At 44.3% G+C, this 10,000-nt stretch overlaps 1 protein-coding gene across 1 annotated transcript in view; it reads right to left on the bottom strand.

Moving 5' to 3' along the window:
• LOC139911181 (equilibrative nucleoside transporter 1-like) overlaps window positions 1-3,013 on the bottom strand; it is a 12,899-nt gene extending 9,886 nt beyond the window's left edge. The window contains exon 1 of the mRNA XM_078282503.1: window positions 2,613-3,013. The gene's annotated coding sequence lies outside the window, so the exon portion shown is untranslated. The remainder of the gene's footprint in view (window positions 1-2,612) is intronic.
• Between the last annotated feature and the right edge of the window lie 6,987 nt (window positions 3,014-10,000).

Below are 10,000 nucleotides of genomic sequence, written 5' to 3'. Positions count from 1 at the left end.
TGAACGAGATCAAACGCACCTCAAAATCCGTTGCAAAGCATCGTTGGGAGCGAACGCATCGTTCAACCAGGAAAACGTTTTGCACCGTAGAAACACGGTGGGAGCTTTGAAGGAAGCGCTGCTGAGAACGAGTCCTGAACGGACCAAACAGGATGTGATGTCATCATGAACTATTTGTTGGCAGCTGCAGCTGCTCAGACCAGAGGAGAGAAATGAAGTGCAACATGATCTAAACTTTGTTTTTATTTCCCTGCACCAAAAAGTATGATGACCATGATGTCACAGAATGACAGGTCACCAAACTGTCCAATGAGCGAGCCGCCTGTCAGTCATGTGACCAGCGAGTCGAGTTCTTCCTGCCGAGGCGTTCACAGGAAACACTCTTTCCTCTCATCAGCTTCAGTTCCTCCATCAACATTACAATCTACACTAAGCTGTGAGGAGGTCAAAGGTCAGAGGTCACAGCACCATGGCAACAGACAGGACAAACATTCCCGAGACACAAGAATTATCCTGATGAAAGAGAAGAAGAGAAGAGAAGAGAAGAGGAGAGAAGAGAAGAGAGGAGAGAAGAAGAGAGGAGAGGAGAGAAGAGGAGAGGAGAGGAGAGAAGAGAAGAGGAGGAGAGGGGAGGAGAGAATAGGAGAGAAGAGAAGAGAAGAGAAGAGGAGAGAAGAGGAGACGAGAGAAGAGAAGAGAAGAGAAGAGAAGAGGAGAGAAGAGGAGACGAGAGAAGAGAAGAGAAGAGGAGAGAAGAGGAGACGAGAGAAGAGAAGAGAAGAGAAGAGGAGAGGAGAGAAGAGGAGGAGAGGGGAGGAGAGGAGAGAATAGGAGAGAAGAGAAGAGGAGAGAAGAGAAGAGAAGAGAAGAGAAGAGGAGAGAAGAGGAGACGAGAGAAGAGAAGAGAAGAGAAGAGAAGAGAAGAGACGAGAGAAGAGAAGAGAAGAGGAGAGAAGAGGAGACGAGAGAAGAGAAGAGAAGAGAAGAGAAGAGGAGAGAAGAGAAGAGACGAGAGAAGAGAAGAGAAGAGGAGAGGAGAGGAGAGAAGAGAAGAGGAGAGGAGAGAAGAGAAGAGGAGAGGAGAGGAGAGAAGAGGAGAGAAGAGGAGAGGAGAGGAGAGGAGAGAAGAGAAGAGGAGAGAAGAGAAGAGAAGAGGAGAGAAGAGAAGAGAAGAGGAGAGGAGAGAAGAGAAGAGGAGAGGAGAGAAGAGGAGAGGAGAGGAGAGAAGAGGAGAGAAGAGGAGAGGAGAGAAGAGGAGAGAAGAGGAGAGGAGAGGAGAGGAGAGAAGAGAAGAGGAGAGAAGAGAAGAGAAGAGGAGAGAAGAGGAGAGGAGAGGAGAGAAGAGAAGAGGAGAGGAGAGGAGAGAAGAGGAGAGGAGAGAAGAGAAGAGGAGAGGAGAGGAGAGAAGAGGAGAGAAGAGGAGAGGAGAGGAGAGGAGAGAAGAGAAGAGGAGAGAAGAGAAGAGAAGAGGAGGAGAGAGGAGAGGAGAGAAGAGAAGAGGAGAGGAGAGGAGAGAAGAGGAGAGAAGAGAAGAGAAGAGGAGAGAAGAGAAGAGAAGAGGAGAGGAGAGGAGAGAAGAGGAGAGAAGAGGAGAGAAGAGGGAGAGGAGAGGAGAGAAGAGAAGAGGAGAGAAGAGAAGAGAAGAGGAGAGAGAAGAGGAGAGGAGAGAAGAAAAGAGGAGAGGAGAGGAGAGAAGAGGAGAGAAGAGAAGAGAAGAGGAGAGGAGAGAAGAAAAGAGGAGAGGAGAGGAGAGAAGAGGAGAGAAGAGAAGAGAAGAGGAGAGGAGAGAATAGGAGAGGAGAGAGAAGAAAAGAGGAGAGGAGAGAAGAGAAGAGGCGAGAAGAGAAGAAAAGAGTTTCTGACAGAAGCAGAAGAACTGAAGCTAAAACCTGAAGCTTCAGATTTGTTGTTAACATTAAACAACAAATGCTGCTGCTGATTTGATTTGATCTAAATTCAGTTTATTAAAAATGAAGAAGTGTGTCACTGTTGCCACAGGGTTCAAAAAAATCCAAACTTGTAAAGTAAACTAAAGTAAAGTAAAGCCTGGTTTCAGGAAACAGCAGACAAACTGGTGTGTCTGAGATATGAGGAATGAAAATGTGTTGTAGGAATAATAATAATAATAATGATAATAATAATGATAACAACAACATCATCATCATCATCATCATCATCATGGTCAGTATCATGCTGTTTGAACAGATAGAGTGGGTAAACATTACAGACTGATACAACCTGATGAATTTACTGTCTGAGGAAGATCCAGTCACCAATGAAACAGTAGAGAATATCCAAGTAATTAACTATTAATTATTAACATTAACTAACTAGTTAACATACAACAAATTAACTAGTTAACATCCAACAAATTGGCTATTAACAACCAACAAATTAACATCTAACAAATTAACTATAGTAGTAAACATCCAACAAATTAACTATTAATATCAACAAATTAACTATTAACATCCAACTCATTAACTCGTTCATTTCCAACACACTGAACAGATAACAACATTCAGCTAAATGTTCACTCAGTCTAACTCTCTAAACTCTCAACAACAAAGAAGAAAAACAATCTGAGCTTTGTCATCCTGCTGCTGTCTTACCTGTTTCTGTTTCTCTGTTTGTTTCTCTGTTTGTTTCTCTGTTTGTTTCTCTGTTTGTTTCTCTGTTTGTTTCTCTGTTTGTTTCTCTGTGTCTGTGTCTGTCTCTGTGTCTGTGTCTGTGTCTGTGTCTGTGTCTGTCTCTGTGTCTGTGTCTGTGTCTGCCTCTGTGTCTGTCTCTGTGTCTGTGTCTGTGTCTGTGTCTGCTGAAAGGGAAAGCGAGGCTGTATCAGAGGAGAGGAACTCCCTGCTGACAGGACAGCAGACAGGCAGAGCGGCGGTGGGAGGACCGTCCCACGCGGAGCGGCGGTGGGAGGACCGTCCCACGCGGAGCGGCGGTGGGAGGACCGTCCCACGAGCGAGCCGCTCGGTGCCTTGCTCAGAGAAGCGTGGCAGCTGCAGGCTTCGAACCCGAGCTTCTGGTTCTGGGAGAGTCTGCGGTTTACTGGGATTTAACATGCAAGAAGAAAAGTAAATTAAATAATAAGGAACCGCTTCCCAGTAAATCTCTCAACTCTGAACCTGACAGCACTGACATGATCATCACATGAGACAGAAATATGCAAACAGCTGACAATAGAGGCTTTGAGATGATGTAACCCCCCCGCTAACACGTGTTCAACTGAGCTGACTCTTCTCAAGCTAACTGTGTTTTGAGTAGAGTAGAGTAGAGTAGAGTAGAGTAGAGTAGAGTAGAGCTGGGCAGCGTTCCAACAAAACAGCCTGCAAGTCCTACTTACACTACCAGTCAACAGTTTGGACACATGCATTTTTCTTTATTTTCACTATTTTCCACATTTTAGAATAACAGTAAAGACTCAAAACTATGAAATAACACAAATGGAATTATGCAGCGACCAGAAAAGTGTTAAACAAATCAAAACGATCTTATATTTTAGATTCTTTGCCTTGATGGAAAGGCAAAGGCTTTGGAGAGGAATTCATACATAAGATCAACTTCACTTTTTATATTTTACTAAGAAACTAATTTCAAGCCTTTAAGCAGATCAAAGCCTTCAGATCAAAATGCTTTAAGAGAATGAAGAACACAGAACATTCAGTCAGGTGGTCCAGACTGTGGACTGTAGTGTAAATAATATAATCAATACTTAGATGGACTTTCTCTGTCTTGTCTATAGATTTCTCTCTGCTGCCAGTTTCCTCAGAAGCATTATAAAAGTTTCATCTAATCTGTCTGATCCAGAGCTTCTCAGTCCTGCTGCTGGTTTCCCATCAGTTAACTGCAGTCAGCTGGATTCACCTGGAACCAGACGGCTGGACTGAAACCCATCAGGACCAGGACTGACCGCTGGTCTGATGTCAAGTCATACAGCAAGTGGAAGAGTTGAGTATCCTGAGAATAAGGGTTGTATAAAGCCACTGTGTGCCTTTCTGCTCTCCTGAAGCCGTTCCAGCCTGCAGACCGTCAAACCACCAAACCACCAAACCTCTAAACCGTCAAACCACCAAACCACCAAACCTCTAAACCTCTAAACCGTCAAACCACCAAACCTCTAAACCGTCAAACCACCAAACCACCAAACCTCTAAACCTCTAAACCGTCAAACCACCAAACCACCAAACCTCTAAACCTCTAAACCGTCAAACCACCAAACCACCAAACCTCTAAACCTCTAAACCGTCAAACCACCAAACCACCAAACCTCTAAACCGTCAAACCACCAAACCGCCAAACCGTCCGTCGACGCCTCGGCTCCGGCTCCGAGCCGGCGGCGCCAACACCCAGACTGAAGAAACTTCCTGCAGAACGCACAAGATAACAAATCTCACAATTGTTTTTCAATCAGCCGCGAGCCTCCCTGTTAAAACAAAGCCGCGTGACGACGGGCGGTGAGAAGGGTTTCCGGACCGACACCTGGGGAAACCATCAGCCAGCGCCCGCTGGACACCAGGCAGGTGAGACAGGAGCCCGGAACGGCCTTGGAAAAACACCGAGAGGAAAACAGCAAGCTGGAAACAATGGCGGACGACACCGACACTTTAACAGCCAGTCAAACACATCCAGCTTTACTTCAGTTTGTATTTCTGTCTCCAGTGCAGAAGATGAAAGACGTTTCTGTCCAACTGCCTTCTTACGTCTTCAGGACTTTGCTGACATATATTAGATATACTGAATACTCACTAAGTTCAGCTGCTGCGGTTTTGCTTCTTGTTAATGCTGTAATCCAGACCGCTTTTCTACTTAATGTACTGTATGTTGTGTGTTGCATTTGCCAGTTGGGGTTTATGTTTATATCAAGTTCAAGTTTGTTTATTTATATAATCCTTTATCACAGCATGTCTCAGAGGACTTTACAGAGACTGAGCCTAACTAGATCTAACTTATTAAAAATCAGTGGTGAACAAAGTGACAGGACAAGCATAGAGAAAAGCACAAGACAGATAAGAGCAGATTGTAGCAAGACAACACAGATAGGAAATCACTTTATTAATCCACTGGGAAATCCAAGTGCCACAGCAGCAACTGGCAGAACAGTACCAGGAAAACAAGTACAGCAGTACAATAAGATAATTATATATATATATATATATATATATATATATATATATGTATATATACATAATCAGGAGTTCAGTCATTAGTGCAGCCTAACCTCCCCAACACCACCAGCCTTAGACCCTAATTTATTTCCCATTTGCTCTAATCTTATTTCTACCCTGTTCTTCTTTACTGTGGCGACCCAGTTTCCCCCCCAGGGATCATTTAAATTAAACTACTTTAATAATTTAAATTAAACTACTTTAATAATTTAAATGAAACTATTTTAATCATTTAATTTAAACTACTTTAATAATTTAAATTAAACGACTTTAATCATTTAATTTTAACTATTTTAATCATTTAAATTAAACTACTTTAATCATTCAAATTAAACTACTTTAATCTAACAACTTGTCCACACTTGTGCATTCAGGAGCTTGGTTCATATTTCCAGAAGCTCGAGTCGCTTCCCTTCTCATCTGAACCAGGTGGAAGGTGGAAGTAACAGATTACATTTACTCTAGTTACTGTAACTTGTCCTGTTTTTGAGTAGCTTTTGAAGTAAGCAGTTTTACTTTTACTTAAGTCTGTTTTGGCTGAAGTGTTGTTTCCAGTCAGATCCATTACAGTACTCTACGAACCAGTAATGCCTTAGAATAACCTTACATTGTCATTAATTTACATCAATTCACCCCTTAATTCATGCAACATCCCCTTAAAATTAGTTGGAGTTATTAATGGAGGACCCCCCTTAATGCTTGACTGCTTACTTTCTACTTTAATGTAAAATTCAGGCAGACAGGAACTTTCCCTTAATAACTCATTAATAACCTGTAAACCTGCACAAAAGACATGAAAAATCCCTTAATTTCTATAGTCTCTGTGAACCAACCCATGAATAAATCCCTTATAAACCCATGATACTAACCTTACTTTACTTTACTTTACTTTTGTTATTTCTAATGGATAATTAATGTTTACGTGATGAGAAATTCAGGGCATTTCACTTTATCAGAAACATAACATTAAATAATCATATTTGTCCATGACAGGAGCTCAGTTAACATCCATCCAGCTACAGTATGTTAGCCTGGTTGTTGGTTAGCTAGTTCACTAGCTTTGCTAGCTAGTTGGATAGCTAATAGCAAAAGAAACTAGCGGTTCCTCAGTAGAGCTCAAACCTCCAACACTCTGCAGCTGTCAATATATTCCAGCTCCACATGTTCAATTTCCACCAAAAGACTTGTTGCACATTTTCCTGACTGGACCTGAATGCAACATGAGATCTGCTGTTGACATTCCACACCAGCTGACCAATCAGCTCTCTGTCTGTTCAGGTCCATCAGAGCTGCTCCTCCGCCTCTGGACCAGGTTCTGGTTCTGTCTGAACAGGCGAGCGCTCCACTGCCTCCATGTTTGATTGGACCAATAGTGGAGGGTTTGTCTCTTCTTCTGTCTGCTGATTGGCCACAAAATTTGATGGTGTTCATACGTTAAAAGCCTTTTTGTGAGAAGCCACGCCCCCTTTGGTCAATAGCGCTCCGCAGCAGAGCTAATTTTAGCACTTCAGCTCTGACGTCAGACGTGTGAACCGGAAGTCAGACAGAAGCAAACGCTCAACGCACAGAAGCTGAGGAGCTGAAGCAGCTGAAGCTGCCCAAAAACACAACAACACATCCAGATGACAGACTCAGAAACCAGACTTTCTTAAAGGGACCGTGTCTCCTTAACCCGGAGAAGCACACAATATAACTGTGTGTGTTAAACATACCCAAACCACAGATTATGGTGAATAATGTCCATAGAGTCCGCCACAATATAATATATAATATATAATATATAATATATAATATAATATATAATATGGCGGGTGTTCACTTTACCAGAGAGTTGGTCAGCCTCTCAATGTAAAACAGCAATTTTCACACAGCAATATCTCCGTCAATTCACAACCAATCTCCATGCTGGAGACAGACAGACAGACAGACAGACAGACAGACAGACAGACAGACGGGCGGACAGACAGACAGACAGACAGACAGACAGACAGACAGACAGACAGACAGACAGACAGACGGGCGGACAGACAGACAGACAGACAGACAGACAGACAGACAGACAGACGGGCGGACAGACAGACAGACAGACAGACAGACAGACAGACAGACGTGCGGACAGACAGACAGACAGACAGACAGACAGACAGACAGACAGACAGACAGACGGGCGGACAGACAGACAGACAGGCAGACAGACAGACAGACAGACAGACAGACAGACAGACAGACAGACAGACAGGCAGACAGACAGACAGACAGACAGGCAGACAGACAGACGGGCGGACAGACAGACAGACAGACAGACAGACAGACAGGCAGACAGACAGACGGGCGGACAGACAGACAGACAGACAGACAGACAGACAGACAGACAGACAGACAGACAGACAGACAGGCGGGTGGGCAGGCGGATGGACGGACAGAACGGGGTGAAAACAAAGCCCCGTCCTCCTCGGCAGGCGGAGGTGAAGACTTCAGGTCTGCAGCATGAAGCCCAAAGTTAAAACATGAAGTTTTGCTCAATGCTGACAGGGCAGAAAAAAGGAGAAATGAAAGTGTTGAAACTAGAAGTTTGAGATTGTCTTTCATGTGATTTTAGCAGAACAGCTTGTTCATATTATGAGTCTGTTGGATTTACTGACAGCAGCTACTGACACGACAACTCTCACACCACACTGACACAAAATCATCTGGGTCCTCTGAGGGTTCCTGGAAGAAACCCATCATGTTACAGAGCAGCTGTATGAAGGGGTTCCCCGGGAACCTTCAGAGGTTTCCTTACGGTTACAATCTGAAAAAACCCAAAGGATCCCAGATCCACTGATCTGCCTTCGTTCTGGAAATTTGTTTCTACAAAATTGTTGAAGTGAAACTGTGTTGGAAACAAGTAACATGATCTCACCACACTGCAGTTTTTCAGGAAAAAGTTAAATTCTCAATGCTCATACTTCAGTACTGCCAGACCTCTCTGACTTCACTGTAAATCTTAACAAGTCATTTCATCTAGTACTGATTCTTGGAAATTTGTTTTCCTCAAATCACCAGAGTCAAACTCGACACTCGAGGCGTAATGACATGAGTTCAGGACCTGATGTGGATTTTTAAAACAAGTGAAACTGCAAAAGTGATTTTACCTCACAAAATGATTTTACCTCCTTCAAGAGGAATCCAGTTTGAAGACCCAGCAGCAGGTAGAATGAGCTGCAGATATACAGTCAGTGGATATAGACGGTCAACTTCTGTTCCCTAAAGTGAATCCAGTAAGCAGTTCTACACAGATTAGTTTTCCTCAGTGTCGGTCCACAGCAGAACATCCTCACCTGCCTGTGAATCCTCTAAAGTGAATCCAGACCAGAGTCCAGTCTGTCAGGGAGCGTCCGACCTGCGTTCGGTTTCCCTCGAGTCAAAACAGCAGCGAGGTTCAGTTCCCTCTGAACACTTTCTCTCTCAAGAATTTCACATGGCAGTGTGACAGACTGACGCTCTGCACACTGAGCTGCTTCCCCAAGTCAGCAGCTAGTCTCAGACCACGTCAGCAGCTAGTCTCAGACCACATCACCAGCTAGTCTCAGACCAAGTCAGCAGCTAGTCTCAGACCAAGTCAGCAGCTAGTCTCAGACCACGTCACCAGCTAGTCTCAGACCACGTCAGCAGCTAGTCTCAGACCAAGTCACCAGCTAGTCTCAGACCACGTCAGCAGCTAGTCTCAGACCAAGTCAGCAGCTAGTCTCAGACCACGTCACCAGCTAATCTCAGACCAAGTCACCAGCTAGTCTCAGACCAAGTCAGCAGCTAGTCTCAGACCACGTCAGCAGCTAGTCTCAGACCAAGTCAGCAGCTAGTCTCAGACCAAGTCACCAGCTAGTCTCAGACCAAGTCAGCAGCTAATCTCAGACCAAGTCACCAGCTAGTCTCAGACCAAGTCAGCAGCTAGTCTCAGACCACGTCACCAGCTAATCTCAGACCAAGTCACCAGCTAGTCTCAGACCAAGTCAGCAGCTAGTCTCAGACCACGTCAGCAGCTAGTCTCAGACCACGTCAGCAGCTAGTCTCAGACCACGTCACCAGCTAATCTCAGACCAAGTCACCAGCTAGTCTCAGACCAAGTCAGCAGCTAGTCTCAGACCACGTCAGCAGCTAGTCTCAGACCACGTCAGCAGCTAGTCTCAGACCACGTCAGCAGCTAGTCTCAGACCACGTCAGCAGCTAGTCTCAGACCAAGTCACCAGCTAGTCTCAGACCAAGTCAGCAGCTAGTCTCAGACCACGTCAGCAGCTAGTCTCAGACCACGTCAGCAGCTAGTCTCAGACCACGTCAGCAGCTAGTCTCAGACCAAGTCAGCAGCTAGTCTCAGACCACGTCAGCAGCTAGTCTCAGACCACGTCAGCAGCTAGTCTCAGACCAAGTCAGCAGCTAGTCTCAGACCAAGTCAGCAGGTCAGTCTGCTCATTCTGAGGTTAGCTTTAAAGCAGAGGTCACCAAGTCAACTTTAATAGGATAAAAACTTGGTAAGAGCATCATGAGTTTGATTTCTATAATCAGTTTCAACTTCAATAAATTCAATCATTCCATACAAATTCAGAAAACAGAATTTAAATTCAGTCGTCCGCTGGAACAAATCTCATCACTTTCAATCTAAGTCATTTACACAAACACAAGATCTCAAGTCAAGACTTTAGAAACCTTTTCAAGTCATCAAAGTACAAGTCAGAGTCAAGTCCCAAGTCACCAGAACCCAAGTCAAGTCAAGTCTCAAGTCTTATCTTCATGCTCAAGTCAAGTCTCAAGCAGTTAAAACTGCGACTCGAGTCCAATACCTACTATCAGTA

Source organism: Centroberyx gerrardi, unplaced genomic scaffold (genome assembly GCF_048128805.1).
Source record: "Centroberyx gerrardi isolate f3 unplaced genomic scaffold, fCenGer3.hap1.cur.20231027 Scaffold_554, whole genome shotgun sequence".
In the NCBI taxonomy this organism is placed as follows: Eukaryota; Metazoa; Chordata; class Actinopteri; order Beryciformes; family Berycidae; genus Centroberyx; species Centroberyx gerrardi.
Note: the sequence above shows the minus strand (reverse complement) of the source record. Positions and strands in the feature narration are given on the sequence as shown.